Raw genomic sequence first — 16,438 nt, forward strand, 5'->3', positions numbered from 1 at the left:
CCGTGATCACGCTCTTCTAGTGCATGCACGGTACGCTGCCTGTTACAGCGTGACGGCCGGGCGCGCGCGCGATCGAACTGTCCGGCGCATCCGCAGTCAGTAAAATGCAGGCGGGTGAGTGAGGATTGCGCTGTAACAAAAGGCAGCGTACCGTGCATGCGCTAGAAGAGCGCGATCCCGGCTTCACGGCAGCATGTCCATCTAATTGTAGAGAGGAGGGGTAAGGGGCGGGATTAGCTTTACCTGAAGCAAGGAGGCCGCTGCCCCCTTGACTTCAAGCCTGACTCGGAGACAGCGCCAACCGACATTAAAACAGCGTTTTTAACAAGTATGAAGAAACGCAAAGAGGAAAGAAAACATGATTAGCAACACACGGGGGGGATACTGTAAGGTACTGTGGTCGGTTTAATATGCGTTTTGCAGGTGACAGGTTCCCTTTAATTGCATTGTAATTGCGTTTTTATTCTATGGATACAAGGAACCTTCTTCATATAAGTGTACGGGGGTGCAGAAAGTAGAAGCATTAGCTGCCTACAAAGGATTAATTGCAAGATTTGTGGAACAGATTGTAGAACTCTGGTAGAGAAGGACCTGCTACGGTTCTGTGGAGCTGGAATATTTGCATAGTTCTTGTGGTAATGAGAATATCCTCAACAGCAAGATAGAAATTGGATTTCTTCATTCTTTCATTTCCTTCTGCATTTTGTTCAACTAGTAACTTAATAAATGCAGTACAGATCAGACAGGACGTCCACAAGATCCACCAAGAGGGCAGAGAACGAAGTATTGTATATAGAGGTGAAAGCTGGAAACTGAAGAAATGGAATTATAAGAGGTGACTCCACATACTGTAGGAGAATTCAAGGTAAGAAACCAACGACCCTGAGGACATGGTATATGGAGGGATTGTTCATAGCACAGCTCACTGCACCGTGCAGGACTGAATGGGTTAAAGAGAATGTCTTAGTATAGACACTAATGGCTCACAGTACGTTTTGGTAAAAGAGAGCTGGTGGGCCATGTGCCCTGGCTGCAGAGTTTTGGGGGATGCTTGCCTTGAAGAACATATAAGATAGGTGGGGCTAGGGCAGGCGGTGGCAGGTATAGTCCTTCTTTATTATAGTGGAGTATACCAGTATAGCAATTCTTATCCTGACACTTAAAGGGATTCTGTCACCAGGTTTGACCCCTGTCAGCTAAAAATATGCTGATGTTCAGGGCGTCTTCACGATTCCTAATGTGGGCTTATAAATGTCATCTGTGGGCTTATTTAGCTAAAAAACAGCTATTAAAAAAATAAGGTGCAAATAAGTCAAACAAATAAGGTGCCCAAGGGGATGTTAATGGTTGCAAGGTGCCGGCCGCACCCACCGCCGTTCGTGCCCAGCGCCGCCTTTCCAGACTTCTGCGCCGCCTCCTAATCCTCTGTGCCGCCTCTCGCTCTCCCTCCCTCCCCCTCCTCCTGCTGTAAGATCTCGCTCATACAGGGGTTGAGCGAAGTGCCGGTGCATGCGCACTTCGCTGTAAGAAGCCAAATGGAGAAGTCCGCACAGGCGCATCAGACAGAGCCCTGTGCGCAAGCGCGAGATCTTACAGCAGAAGGAGTGGGAGGGAGGGAGAGCGAGAGGCGGCACAGAGGATTAGGAGGCGGCGCAGAAGTCCGGAAAGGCGGCGCTGGGCACGAACGGCGGCGGGTGCGGCGGGCACCTTGCAACCATTAACATATTTTTAGCTGACAGGGGTAAAACCTGGTGACAGAATCCCTTTAAAGTAGACACTGGTAGGAGACGCTTGAGGTCCTATTACACCTGCAGATGTAGCAGGTTTCCTTCCCGGCAATCACCTGCTCAATAGCGGAGGAGACTGTTGCTATAACATGCAGTGATCTCCTCCGGAGTATGGGGACTAGCAATCACTTATGCCATCGCTCGTCCCCATACTTTGCCGGCAGCACAGCGCTGATTACAGGGCAGGATCTGCCGCCAGCAAATTATTATTTTTAAACATGTTTAAAAACACGGAATAACTGCTGATCGAGCCTTTGCTTGTTCATTGAGTAATTGGTGGCAGTATTAGGACTCTTTCACACGACTGTATGGCTTTTTCAGTGTTTTGCGGTCCGTTTTTCACTGATCAGTTGTTCCGTATTTCGTTTCTGTTGTGCTTCCGTTTCTGTTCCGTTTTTCCGTATGCCATATACAGTATACAGTAATTACATAGAAAAAAATTGGGCTGGGCATAACATTTTCAATAGATGGTTCCGCAAAAACGGTACGGATACAGAAGACATACGGATGCATTTCCGTATGTGTTCCATTTTTTTTGCGGACCCGTTGACTTGAATTGAGCCACGGAACGTGATTTGCAGGCAATAATAGGACATGTTCTATCTTTCAATGGAACGTAAAAACGGAAATATGGAAACGGGATGCATACGGAGTACATTCCGTTTTTTTTGGCGGAATCATTGAAATGAATGGTTCTGTATACGTACAGTATACAGAACGCAAAAAAGAGGCCTTACACTGCCAGATCATCGATAACAAGCGTTCATGCGATGATCTTCTGGTATAATAGGGCCTTTAGTTTTTCAATAGTTTTTAGTGACTTTTCTGATTTAATAACACAATCAAGTTAGAAACTTTTCCATCTGTAGTACTCAAGATCAGTATACAATGCATTATATGTACAGCATGACACCACCCGCAGAATAGTGAGTGCTGCTCTGAAGTATAATACAGGATGTAACTCAGGATCAGTACAGGATAAGTAATGTATATACACAGTGACTGCACCAGCAGAATAGTGAGTGCAGCTCTGGAGTATAATACAGGATGTAACTCAGGATCAGTACAGGATAAGTAATGTATGTACACAGTGACTGCACCAGCAGAATAGTGAGTGCAGATCTGGGGTATAATACAGGATGTAACTCAGGATCAGTACAGGATAAGTAATGTAATGTATGTACACAGTGACTGCACCAGCAGAATACCGAGTGCAGCTCTGGAGTATAATACAGGATGTAACTCAGGATCAGTACAGGATAAGTAATGTATGTACACAGTGACTGCACCAGCAGAATAGTGAGTGCAGCTCTGGAGTATAATACAGGATGTAACTCAGGATCAGTACAGGATAAGTAATGTATGTACACAGTGACTGCACCAGCAGAATAGTGAGTGCAGCTCTGGAGTGTAATACAGGATGTAACTCAGGATCAGTACAGGATAAGTAATGTATGTACACAGTGACTGCACCAGCAAAATAGTGAGTGCAGCTCTGGAGTGTAATACAGATGTAACTCAGGATCAGTACAGGATAAGTAATGTATGTACATAGTGACTGCACCAGCAGAATAGTGAGTGCAGCTCTGGAGTGTAATACAGGATGTAACTCAGGATCAGTACAGGATAAGTCATGTAATGTATGTACATGGTGACTGCAGCAGCAGAATAGTGAGTAGCGATGAGTAGAGATGGCCTCACAGTTCGCCCAGCGGTCGTTTCGTGGCGAACTTTGCTTGTTCGCTGTTCGCCGAACGGGCGAACATATGGCGATATTCGCTCTCGCCATATTCTTTTACATTGTGAAGAACTTTGACCCATGACACATCCATCAGGTGGTACAGGACAGCCAATTGAGATGTTTCAGCACATGGACATACCCCCTACCTTATAAATAAACCCGATCTGGCCGCCATTTTACATTCAGTCTTTTGCCAGTGTAGGGGGAGGTTGCTGTGTGGAGCAGGGAAAGGCTATTAGGGACACAAATCACTAGCTAATAGGGCCACAAAAGTCCTTTTAAGCACTAGTATAGGTGTGCTATCTAAAGGTGTGACTTACTGAGGGGTGTGATATACTTATAATATACTTTCTAACATAGAAAGTATATTATAGTGCAATTGTATTGTGCAGCAGTTGTGTGCGGTTCCGCTGCGATACTACATCTACACAGAGTGAAAAACACAATTTGAAGAAATAATTTCTACTACTAGTGTGATTTACCAGTTGACCCCCCAAAAAACTGATTGAGGCAGGGGTGTGATATACCTTCTTCCACAAGTACTGCTCTTCTATAGGGACTTTTGTCACAGGGACATTTTGAAAATGACAGGCAGAGGAAGAAGCAGGCCATTCCGCAGGGGTGGTAGAGGTCGGCCAGGTGCACCATGCCTTGGCCTAAGTGGGAAGTTGGAGAAGGTGCGTGCGATTACGTCAAAGGACGCACCAGACTTGGTTGAGTAGCTCACTCAGCCTTCCGCTTCTGCACACTCCTCATCCTCTGTATCTGCACCCTCTTCAATCTGTGTGCACTCCCAAAGACACCACCACCACCATATCCCCTCCGCTCGGTTCAGAGGAATTATTTCCCCATCCATTACAAGACCTTACCGATGCGCAGCCATTATTGGCATCGGATCAGGAAAAGGAGGTATCAACGGTCGCCACCTAGCAGTCTGACGACAGTACCCAGATCAGCCCAAGGACGGAGGTCCGCGCTGTTGCTGCCTACTCCGAGATCTCTAATGTCAGTGGTGGTGAATGTGACGAATCCGATGATTCGATGGACGTCACGTGGGTGCCCACAAGAGAGAAAGAGGAGGGGAGTTCATAGAGAAAGACAGAGCAGCAGAAAGGGAGGAGAAGGAGGAGAAGCAGGCAGAACTTAAAGTGCACAAGAGGCAAAAAGCAGACTGCTAATGTATCTGAAACGAGCCATCCACCATGCATGGTCACATCTTGCGCTCCCAGGACGCCGGCACATGGCTCCGCAGTGTTGGCTTTTTTTAATGTGTCCGCTGCTGACAATAGTGTTGCCATCTGCAGCCTGTGCTGTCAACGCATAAGTCGCGGTAAGCCCAACACTCACCTAGGGACGACCGCCTTAAGAAGGCACCTGGTCTCTCATCACCGAGCCCAGTGGGAGCAACACCTTCAGAACCCACAAAGCCACACTCCCGGCACTCCCCGTCCTGCCTCTTCTCCTTCTCCTCTCTCCTTCCAGTTGTCCTCCACTCCACCTTCCACCGTGCCGTCGTCTCATTCATCAGGCAAAAGGCCGGCTTCCTTGCCCAAAATGTTCGAGCGAAAAAATATGATGACGCCGGATAACCATCTTGCCCAACGGCTGACGGCTGGCTTGTCAGAAATGCTAGCGCGCCAACTACTTCCATATAAACTGGTGGACTCAGAGGCCTTTAGAAAATTTGTGGCCACAGGGCACACCGCAATGGAAGGTCCCCGGAAGCAAATACTTCTCCCAGAAGGGCATCCCAGAGCTATATGGCCACGTTCAGCGGCAAGTAAATGTATCTCTGGCACACAGTGTCAGTGCCAAGATACATCTGACCACAGACACGTGGTCTAGCAAACACGAGCAGGGTAGGTACATAACTTTTACTGCCCACTGGGTGTACCTTCTGATGGCCATCAAGCATGCAACCCGTGGTTCCCGTTTGGATTTGGTGTTACCACCACGGATTGCATGCAGGCCTGCCTCTTCTTCTCCTCCTACTCCATCCTCCGTCTCCTCCTCGGCTGACTTCTCCTTTTCCGCTGCTACCGCCTCTTCCGCTGTGCCCCCCAGCTCCCCAGAACCTATTCGACGTGCCAGCTGAGACGTTGCCATGCTGTGCTGCGCCTGTTGTGCCTGGAAGCCAAGAGCCACAACGGTCCTGCACTGCTTTCAGCTCTGCGGTCACAGGCCGATCAGTGGCTAACCCCGCTCAATTTGACAGCTGGTAAAGTGGCGTGTGACAGTGGTGCCAATCTGCTGAGTGCACTAAAGCAGGGTAAAATGACACACATGCCGTGCATGGCACACGTCCTGAACTTAGTTGTGTAGCGATTCGTTGCCAAATACCCCGGGGTCCAGGACATCTTGCGGCAGGCCAGGAAAATATCTGCCCATTTAAGAAGATCTTACATGGCCATGGCTCGCCTTGCTGACATTCAGCGGCGACACCACCTGCCCGTCAGACTTCTGACGCGATGGAACTCCACCTAGTATATGCTTGATAGGCTGCTCCAGCAGCAGTGTGCCGTTAACGACTACCTGTACGAACTCTGCGGCAGGACAGGTTCTGGGAAGCTTGTTTTTTTTTCACCGCGCCAGTGGCTGCTCATGCTCGACACATGCAGACTTCTGCGGCCATTTAATGAGATCCCCAAACTGGTCAGTCGCAGCCAGGGCGCCATCAGTGACATCGTACCTTACGCCTTCTTTCTGGAGCATGCATTGCGTCGTCTTATTGATCAAGCCATCGAGGAGCAGGAGCAGGAAGATGAGGAAGTCGCAATGCTGGATGAATTCCCAGGGGGGCTAATCCATATGAGACAAGTCAAGAACAGGAGTCTGAAGAGGAGTAAAAGGAGGATGGTGCTGGGGCGGAGGAGGGGCAAGAAGAGCATGCTTTAAACTTTTCTGGGATCCCTGATGTTGTTCGTGGCTGGCGGAAGGAGAACGAGGATGACATTCATTATCCTGGATGATGAGCAGGAGCCAGGCCACTCCACCGCTTCCAGTGTAGTGCAAATGGGGGCCTTCATGCGCCAGTGTTTTAGGAGGGACCCCTGCATAAAAAGCATAAAGGGCAAGGACCAGTACTGGGTGGCAACGTACTTAGACACAAAATGGCGGAAATGTTACCACCATCACAGAGGGCTGTCAGAATGCAGAACTTTCAGGCCTTGCTGCGAGAGATGCTGCATTCTGCTTATGCGGGCGCTGACAGAGGAATTTCCACTCACAGAGAAACAATTGTGGGTACCAATTCAGCAGCGCCTGCAAGAAAAGGGCTGTTTGAAGATGTGTTGGTCACTTCGGATATGAGATCATTCTTGCAGCCAACCCATCGAAGGCCATCCTCCGGATCTCAGGGAACGCCTAGACCGACAGGTGTCCGACTACATCGGGTTAACGGCCGATGTGAACGCTCTGAGAAGGGATGAACCCCTGGACTAATGGGTGTGCAGGCTTAACCTGTGGTCAGAGCTGGCACAATTTGCCATGAAACTGTTGGCTTGCCCATCGTCCAGTGTCCTGTCCAAAAGGACTTTCAGCGCAGCAGGGGGGATCGTGACGGATAAGTGCACTCGCCTAGCTCACGACAGTGTGGACTACCTCACATTTCTAAAAATGAATGAGGCCTGGATCTCGGAGGAATTCAACACATGTGACGAGTCGACCATGTTTGATTGAATTTCCTCATGACAGCCGACAAATATCCGCCACCACCCAGAACAAATCATGGTCCCTGTCTTAGGTAAATACAGCGGCATAAGAGGCCTTTTCTGTCAGATGAATGCCTAATTTTTAGGGCCTGTACTGGCCGACAGTTACATATTTATCCTGTGATCGCCTAATGCACCTCCAGCCACAGAATCCAAAGTTCTTTGCTGTCAGGTGAAGGCCTATTGGCTAATTTTTGGGCCCTGTACTGGCCGACAGTTACATTTTTTATCTCTAGCCACATAATCACACCCCTGTCTCACTCCTCTGCCTCTCATTATGGTGGCGTATGAACCGCATTCACTATATAAGGACCTTCTAATGTCACAGGGTCATGTGACTGTGCCCCCCACCCCGTACTGTGCCCCTCACCCCGTACTGTGCCCCCTTATACCCTGCATTGTGCCCTCTTACCACACCCTGTGCAGAGACCCTAATCATTCCCTGTACTGTGCCCTCCTGTACCCTTTTATCCGGTCACAGTATGGCGGTGTTATCTGGTCACTGTACAGAGGTGTTATCCGGTCAATGTATGGCGGTGGTATCCAATAACTGGATGGCCATAACTGTATCCCTTTCCCTGCCCACGCCATCATTTTAAGGACCTGGCATGAGCGGGAAAAATATGCAGATTGCGGTGCTAAGGACCTTTGCGCCACAATCTGTGTCAGAAATACGCCTAACATAGACGTATTTCTATATAATAAATGACCACTTAATTGTATTATTATTCGGGGGTAGGGCTAATAGCTTTATAGTATATAGATTCTAGTGTATTATACTGTGCCCTGTATTTCCCAGTAGAAAATGATCCTTGGGAAACACAGTCCTCATCCCTGACCACAAGGACCAGGTAGCGCTCTGTCAGTACATGGCGGCCTCCCCTCTCCGCCACGCTGCTCCGCTGTGTACTGGGGCTTATTCTGACACTAGGGCTGGGTTCACATCCTATTTTTGCCATCCATTTAATGCATACCAGAAATGCTTGCGTTACCAGATGCCTCAGACTGATGCCGTACAGTGGCGTCTGTTCACGCCATGGTAGAAAAAAAATGTATGTTAACGTATGCATTTTTTTAATAGACTCCGCAGGATACAAAAATGTGAAGTGCTGCACATTTGTATACATCAAACCGATAGGAAATAACATTTTTCTAGGATCTAGCAGGGCACATTTTTGAGAGTTTCCCTTTAAGACGCATAAAAATGGCCCCTGATTAAAATACATATTTTTGGGGGGAATTTTTGCCAATGATCCCCCTCTGGTATGTCACTGTCCCTGTTGTGGGACTAGTTGTGCACTTCTAGTAAGTTGTATTAATATGTAGAGAAAATCTAAATCGCACATCCTCATTCCTATACTTCTGATACGACAACTGTTTACAATTTGCAGCATTTCTTTTGATAAAACATGGCTATACAGCACTAGTATCAATCATTTGCTGTGCACTATTAAGAGGCATTAGTATGCAGTTTGATCAAAGAGCATAGGCCCACTTACCGCGACAAGGTCGCCTCTTTTAAGTGGGGACCTACTCTAACTATGGCGCGGCGCCGTGCGGCGACCACTGCGCCCCCACATCGCTCCAGCAGGCAACGGGATCCAGCAGCCGCACAGCAGCCCCACTGTACAGTGAGGCCACCTGGGCCCCGGGTCCCATCACTCCGCCAGCACAGCACAGAAGCAGCCGTCCAGCGCCGCATGTGAACTGGTGCAAAGAGCTCACCTGTTCACAGCCTCTCAGGAACTCCAACTGAGATGTGGTAGGAATTTATAGACCCTTTGCAGACTTCTGCTAATTAAAAGCACCTTCTGTGCCGTGCTGGTGGAGTGATGGGACCCGTGGCCCATGTGGCCTCACTGTACAGTGGGGCTGCTGTGTGGCTGCTGGATCCCTTTGCCTGCTGGAGCGGTGTGGAGGCGCGGTGGTCGCCGCATGGCGCCGCGCCAGGGTTAGAGTAGGTCCCCACTTAAAAGAGGCAACCTTGTCGCGGTAAGTGGGCCTATGCTCTTTGATCAAACTGTATACTAATGCCTCTTAATAGTGCACAGCAAATGATTGATACTAGTGCTGTATAGCCATGTTTTATCAAAAGAAATGCTGCAAATTGCAAACAGTTGTCGTATCAGAAGTATAGGAATGAGGCTGTGCGATTTAGATTTTCTCTACATATCAATACACTTCTAGTAAGTGTTTGCTGGCTGCAAATATGAGCTGAAATTTTTGATTGCGTTCGCGCTATCGTGTTCGCGAACCGTCCCGGCCGATGTTCGTCCATCAGTAGTGATGAGCGGCATAGGCAATATTCGTTTTCGCAATATTTTGCTAATTTTCCACATAATATTCGCAATAAATTTGCGAATTCTAGAATTCGTGATCTCCAGTTATTATTTTCGGGATTGCTCAAATCGGCACTAATGATGCGCATATGTTTTGCGCAATACATTCAACTTCACATTTTATCAGGTCTGAGAAGATATTACTGATTGCTGTCTGTGAAGGTTCTCATTCATCCAGGTCATGGTATATCTGTAAAGAATAAATCAAGGCAACTGGACTAACCCTAACTGTAGTAAGTCCAGTTGCCTTGATTTATTCTTTACAGATATCACTGATTGGTGCACTAAGTATTGTTGTGACATCACAGCACTATGTCTGTAGGATGCATGTATGGACAGCAGAACCTATCGCACTACCCAACACCCTGCACTGGAACCTATCAGCTCCACTATATCAGGATATAACCTACACTGACTATCTATATCACTATCTAACCTACACTGACTATCTCCCACTAACTATCTGTATTATATATATGAGCTTACTAACTATCTAATGTAATTGGATAAGGAATAGGATCCAGATGAAAGCACAGAGCACAGCAATGTCACTGCTCTCTCTCTCAGAACTGCAAAAAAAAAACTGCAGACAATGGCTACTGGGGAGGTTCTTATATAGTAAGGGGTAGGCAACTTTCCTATTGGTTGCTAGGGATGTTGCTAAGCTCTGACAAAGACATTGCAGTCTTCTCATTGGCCCACAAGCAAGAAGGGAGGTTACTTATGAAAAAAAAAGCTAGAATATTCGCGATTACGAATACATAACACTATATTCTACATCTTCGGGAATTCTTGAAGTGCCAATATTCGCAATAAAAATTTGCGATTAGAATATTCGTCATCAACACTAATAGTGAGTGCAGCTCTGGAGTATAATACAGGATGTAACTCAGGATCAGTACAGGATAAGTAATGTAATGTATGTACACAGTGACTCCACCAGCAGAATAGTGAGTGCAGCTCTGGAGTATAATACAGGATATAACTCAGGATCAGTACAGGATAAGTAATGTAATGTATGTACACAGTGACACCACCAGCAGAATAGTGAGTGCAGCTCTGGAGTATAATACAGGATGTAACTCAATATCAGTACAGAATAAGTAATGTAATGTATGTAAACAGTGACTTCAGCTGCAGAATAGTGATTGCAGCTCTGGACCAGCTGTTCCTGAGCTGCAATTACCTGTGGGTGCGGTCGACCGTGACTGTGTGTGAAAGAGCTCCTGTTCGTTTGGAGGAAACCATCTCTCCACTTCTGGTCTGTGGAGACCAGGAGAAGATGCAAAGCTTCCACCATGGATGGCAAGCTAGGCGCCGTGAGTGCCAGTGATCCTTCCAGGTCCACCGAACAAGGCCGACCTCAGTGAGGAAGGCTGGGGACTGCAGAGGCCCAGCGAGTCAATTACCACCTATGTCTCTCATGTCATTAACCATCTCCGTGAGTACGAAGAAGCGAGTAAGACCACAAGGAGGCTCCGGGAGGAGCTGCGCTGTGCCCATGCCAGGGCTGAGGGAGCCACCAAAAAGAAGAGGCCAGTAATTCAGAAGGAAATAAAAAGACTGGAGGTGGAGATTAAAATATTGGAGGACAGAAAAGCGCTGATCTGGGAGAACAGTGGTCCTTTCAAGGAGAAACTATTAAACAAGGGAAGATTTCGCAATAAGGCGGAGAAAAGGTTTACAGGGCTGCAACCTGAGATCCAGGTGGTGTATGATGGCAACCAGCAGCAGGAGCCACCTGGCAGCCTGCAGTCCAAACAGCATACCACATGCAGTGGGCTCCCTGCAGGGCAGGCACCAGTAACATCCCAGTGCAGTTCTGTCGACTTGGAGGAGGACAGTGACACCAGTGCACTAATTTTATAAAAATTTTTAAAGCCCAAAGTCGTGCTTTCTCACCCCGTGCAACAAAATCGTGCAGTGCGCCACACAAAAAAAGTGCACTAGGTCGCGGTCTATCGCAGGCTCTCTCCATAAGAAAAGGGCCCCCCACAAACCATTCCCAATCCCTCCGGGGCCGAAGCTCCTGCAAGGGACTGGGACAAATGGCAATCCTCAGCCGAAGCCAAGGGTACACCTATCTATGCTCCCGGCTTTCGCCTAGGCTGCCACCAAAGGCGTCAGCCAGGAACTTCAACAAAGGTCTGGACTCTCCCTGGAGGGAGAGCCCACGGGGTATGGCAGGGGGGTGAGGAACCAATATGGCCACACACACACCCCCTAGACCTCAGGGGGGGTACCCGTAAGGGCGCCGCAACCCTAAAAATCCTAGTGACAAAACAAACGTGTAAAAGTGCACACAGTGAACACAAAAAATAAATAAAGTGAATGTGTGGGATTAAGGCCCGGACATTCGACCGGAATTATAAAAATTCCTCATCTTGTCAAGGCCGAAGCCGAGCAAAGAGAGGTGTGTGCTAAAATTGTGAGAAAGAAAGTGTTGTGCCAACGTGCCATTTCTCAGTGGGATTCCACCCCCAGTGAGTTCCGGCACCCCAGGGTCACCACTCCTGGGGCACTTGCACTTTGGGCTTTCAACACAACTCAACCTAAGACACCAGTGCACTAATGGCAGAGATAAAGCTGCTTGAGTCCACAGTGTATCTTCAGGACTTTTCCTTTGGAGATGAACTCCCGGAGGAGGCACCTGGGGGCAGCCACAAGCTGAAGGCGAAGAAAACCAAGCAGAAGCTGCAGGAGGTGGCAAGCTATGTCTATGGTCCCCTTCCTATGTCCCCTGAGTCGGCCACAGAGTCTGTTGTGGATTTGGTGCACAGGCACAGGGAGATGACAAAGAGAGGTAGTGTGGCGCTGAGCTCCGTCTCTGCTTGCAGTAGCAAAGATGCAGCAGGGAAGGCATTGGTCGAAAGGCCGGACAGTAAGAGCAGCTGGGCAGCCGGCATTCGGTCAAACTCTGGTGCTGAGGTCTGGTCTCCGGTGGGAGGAGGGAGCGGCCCAGTACCAGAGTCTGCAGCAGTTGCCTTAGTGGCTCTTAGCTCAGTTGCTGCTGATCACTTAGTTGAGAAGCGGTGGCAGTGTGAAGGAGCTGCCTGGACCCGTAGTCTCGGTCCTTTCACAAGTACTGTTCGCAAATCTAAATTACTATTTTGCATTGGGGTGAATAACAGAGACTCTGACAACGAGAGAGATCAGCGGCACCCTGAGAAAGATCAGCGCAGCCCATTGCAAATATCTGAAAAACTGACTCAACGGATGGGAGTGTGACTGGTGCTGTGGTTGGTGTGAGTGACACAAATGTAAAATAGTCTGTACTGTTATGTGTAGAAGTAAGTGTTGGTGAGGGGACTGGTGTCTCCATGGGTGAGGGGAATTCTGATGATGTTGGGGTGGGGGCAGGGACTGTTCCAGTTGCCCCCCCAGTGGTGACAAATTTCGGTCAGAAGTTATGCCAGTGTCACCGCTGGAGGAGGGAGGGTCTCCTCCACCTTGTCTTCATACTCTGGGGATGGCATATTGCAGCGGCTACTTCTGGAGGCCTTGAGGACGGGGGAGAGATCGATCACTGTAGAGGGTAAGAAGGTTAATCTGTCCTTCTGGATAGAGAAGCATGGCCTCGGTGCTTTCAAAGAGGAAAGGGCTAAGGTGGTGGAGGTCCTGCTGAAGATGGGCTTTAAGACTGTGGACATCTATGCCTTGATTCACCCCTACAGCACGCCTGAGTTCAATGTCAGTTTCGTTCAGCCTGAGGGGCTGGAGCTCTTCTGGTCGAATTATGAGCTGGCAAAGAACGAGCCAGACTTTGCCATCCAGGCAGTGTCTCGCCAGAACGAAGTCAAGAGAGTGACCATTATCACACGTAATGAATCTCTCTCTTGTTTTGACCTCATGACTTGGCTCAGGCCATATGGTGAGGTACTGGAGCTGCCAAAGAAAAACAGAGACGACTTTGGTATCTGGTCAGGGTCCTGGACGTTCATGGTGAAGTTGAGGTGTTCAGGTACGGTAATTCATTTCCCCATATCCCTTCTTTAGCCTTCCTGAGGACGACCCTACAAACTTCAGTGCAAAAAGGCACTGTGCAGAAGTGCATATTGTGTGGGGGTGTCGGTTATCTAGTCGCATCTTGTGTAGAGATTAGGTGTTACCTGTGTGGTGACTTAGGTCATCCATTCAGCCGTTGTCCTCGTTCCTTCACCAATGCAGTAGGGGACAGCCATGAGGTTGCTTCTGCTGGGGAAGGGACTAGGAAAAAACAGAGGAAATAAAGCTCATAGGCGTCCAGTAGTGAAAAATAATGTACTTTATTGATTACAAAAATTGGTGGATAGTAAAATACCATAAAACAAGGGGGATAGGGAGCACAAACACCATCTCAGCATTACAGTGTCGGCATAAATAGCAACAGCAATAATAAGCATGGAAATAATGAACATGAGTCCTAATATGGAGACACCACGGCAGTTACCAAATGATATGAATATGGAACTATATCCTGCCTATATAGCAAAAGCCATGAATGAAGATGTAAATAACGTGGACTCACCAAGAGATGGCAGCGACCTGAATGCCTGGGATGGCGTTACCCCGACGCGCGTTTCGGCGTACCTTCGTCAGGGGGTAACGCCATCACTGTGGGGATAGCCATTTAAACCGCCCCTGGCCAATCCATGTTCTTAAGATGATTGCCCCCAGCTGAACATTCGTGGGCGCACCGAGCGCGGTGGCCAGAGCTCCATAGTCCCGCCCATGGGCGTCACGCCATGACGCGGCGAGCCACATGACATGGTCACGTGACACAAAGCCCTGCGCGCACCATGTCAGTCAGGGGAATCCAACACAGACATACATAGAAACCGTGTAAGCATCATTGGAAAAGATCCTTAAAACAGAAACCGCTATTGCTGCATATATGACTGTGTTATATAAAGACGGTATGCAATAATTCATAACGATCCAATGGAATACATCATATATTGTCTTTATCATACCCATATTCAATATAAAAACCAATCTTTCAAATACCCATCGTATCATATAATATAAATACATCAAGCTCAAACATCTACATGAATCCACATAATATACATATATATATATCGTATCTCGCTACGTAATGTGGTACTGGGTATACGTCCCGCAAGTCAGTGCCTCCACGGATCATATATAGATAACATTTCATAAGTATCTCGGCTACCGCATAAATAAACAATACCATTTTATTAAAAAATGATAGTCATGAACTCCACTGAACAAATCTACAACAAAATATATATAAATCACAGTAAATGCTTATCTGCATGCATCTTCCTCACATCCTAGGAGCACCATTAATGCCATACCGATTGGGCAGTTTTTACGGATGCGCAGAATCTGCTCCACAGATGCAGCCTTCGAAACACAGGCCACGGACCTACGAGACAGTCTCCTGAAAAGGGGATATAGCCACCGTTCCATAAAAAAAGCCTACCAAAGGGCCAAGAGTCATCAACAGATGATTTTACTACAACCTAGGAAGGAAAGATCTGGAGATAATAACATCAGGTACGTGACTAAGTACCACTCACGTTGGGAGGAAATGAGGAGATCTGTGAACAGACATTGGTCTGTCCTCTTGACTGATTCGGTCTTGGGTAAATTTGTTCCCCCAAGACCTTCCATCACAGCTCGCAGAGCCGATACTCTACGAGATATTCTGGTCAAAAGCTATCTCGAACCGGTGAATGTACCATTATTTCCTGGTATTGGGAGACCAACCAATGGCTTCAAACCATGTGGGAAATGTGTCGCATGCCCGAACATGGAACGGGCATGTGATTTTGTGAATTCATCCGGTGAACGGACATTCCAAATCAGACACAATCTCACTTGTTCCAACTCCAAGGTGGTCTATTATGCCTCATGTCCATGTAAGAAAATTTAAGTAGGGCTGACAACTCGCGAGCTGAAGGTACGTGAACATGTGAAAGATATTATTGCAGCGGTTGATACACAGGGCAATATAGATCAAAAACCCATAGCTAGACACTTCAAAGAATATCATGCATGCAACCCAAGTCTGCTCAAAGTAAAAGGGATTGATTGTATTAGACCCAATTTAAGAGCAGGCAACATCTCCAAAAAATTGGCCCAGAAAAAAAGCCGGTGGATATGGACCCTTCGAACTTTGCGTCCAAGGGGCCTTAATGAGAATTTGGGTTTCTCGTCATTTCTTTGATCACTAGGACCATCACTGTGGGGTATTCCTATACACCTTTTTTTTTATGTCTTATTGTCTTGATTTTAACATGTTTTAACAAGATTTCTTTGCCTTTCCAGCCCCAGGCCATGTATTAGTGAAGCTGCTATTTGGTGCCAGGTCAATCCATCTATAAGTGTTCTGCGTGGTGGGGTTTTAGCATACCATCGGCTCTACGGTACCTTGAACTGTTTGACGCCACATCGCTTCACCACCTCTGTATATACACACTGTGTTCTGCTCAACATTGTCTTTTGGGAATTTTTCTCATGATTTTTTGTCTATATATTTATGTATTTTTATGCATATATTCATATATATATCGCTCCACCATATCCGTATATATGCATTGTGTTCTGTCTAATGCTGTTTTTATGAATTTTTACGACACATGTTTTTATATATATATTTTTTGTGTATATATTTTTATTTATAATATATTATGCACTACTGATATGAAATGTTTTTTTAATGTATAGTATAATTTTCTCCACTGACCCATATGGGTGTCTACACACTATTTTTGTATATTTAATGGACATATTGCAACTCACAAAATTATCACTGTATCCCCTTACATTCTTTTCACATTTCTTTCAACACACATTTTTCCTTGATTTTTTGCACCCTATGGGCAATAACCATACACGTTGGCACTTTCT

The 16,438-nt window shown here is 47.2% G+C and overlaps 1 protein-coding gene across 1 annotated transcript in view; it reads left to right on the forward strand.

The window, feature by feature from the left end:
* The first annotated feature begins 745 nt into the window (after positions 1 to 745).
* LOC120990677 (sialic acid-binding Ig-like lectin 8) overlaps positions 746 to 16,438 on the forward strand; it is a 118,634-nt gene continuing 102,941 nt past the window's right edge. The window contains exon 1 of the mRNA XM_040419800.1: positions 746 to 865. The gene's annotated coding sequence lies outside the window, so the exon portion shown is untranslated. The remainder of the gene's footprint in view (positions 866 to 16,438) is intronic.

This window comes from Bufo bufo, chromosome 1 (assembly GCF_905171765.1).
Source record: "Bufo bufo chromosome 1, aBufBuf1.1, whole genome shotgun sequence".
NCBI lineage: Eukaryota > Metazoa > Chordata > Amphibia > Anura > Bufonidae > Bufo > Bufo bufo.